Source organism: Sinocyclocheilus anshuiensis, unplaced genomic scaffold (assembly GCF_001515605.1).
Source record: "Sinocyclocheilus anshuiensis isolate Anshui unplaced genomic scaffold, SAMN03320099.WGS_v1.1 scaffold1938, whole genome shotgun sequence".
NCBI lineage: Eukaryota > Metazoa > Chordata > Actinopteri > Cypriniformes > Cyprinidae > Sinocyclocheilus > Sinocyclocheilus anshuiensis.
In genome coordinates this window covers 79,899-80,112 of record NW_015547736.1, presented here as the reverse complement: position 1 = coordinate 80,112, position 214 = coordinate 79,899, and the positions used below count along the sequence as shown (strand labels likewise).

At 27.6% G+C, this 214-nt stretch overlaps 1 protein-coding gene across 2 annotated transcripts in view; it reads right to left on the bottom strand.

Annotated features, from left to right (window-relative positions):
* wdr11 (WD repeat domain 11) overlaps positions 1 to 214 on the bottom strand; it is a 140,106-nt gene that overhangs the window by 82,748 nt on the left and 57,144 nt on the right. The gene's annotated exons all lie outside the window — the stretch shown is intronic.

Sequence of the window (214 nt, the reverse complement as noted above, 5' to 3'; positions counted from 1 at the left end):
TAAAAAGCATCAACAGCAACAACACTAATATTAACAATAAGCAAAATAAATGTAGAATGTCTAATGTTTTCAAACGGAGAAAATAAATAAAGGACAGGAGTCGTATTAACTTCATTTTAAACTACAGTTTTAGTAGGTTTATAAGCTGTTTAATAGGCTAAAGAGTGAAGAATAATTCACTGGATAATGTTAATTCACTGAATAATATTCTCTG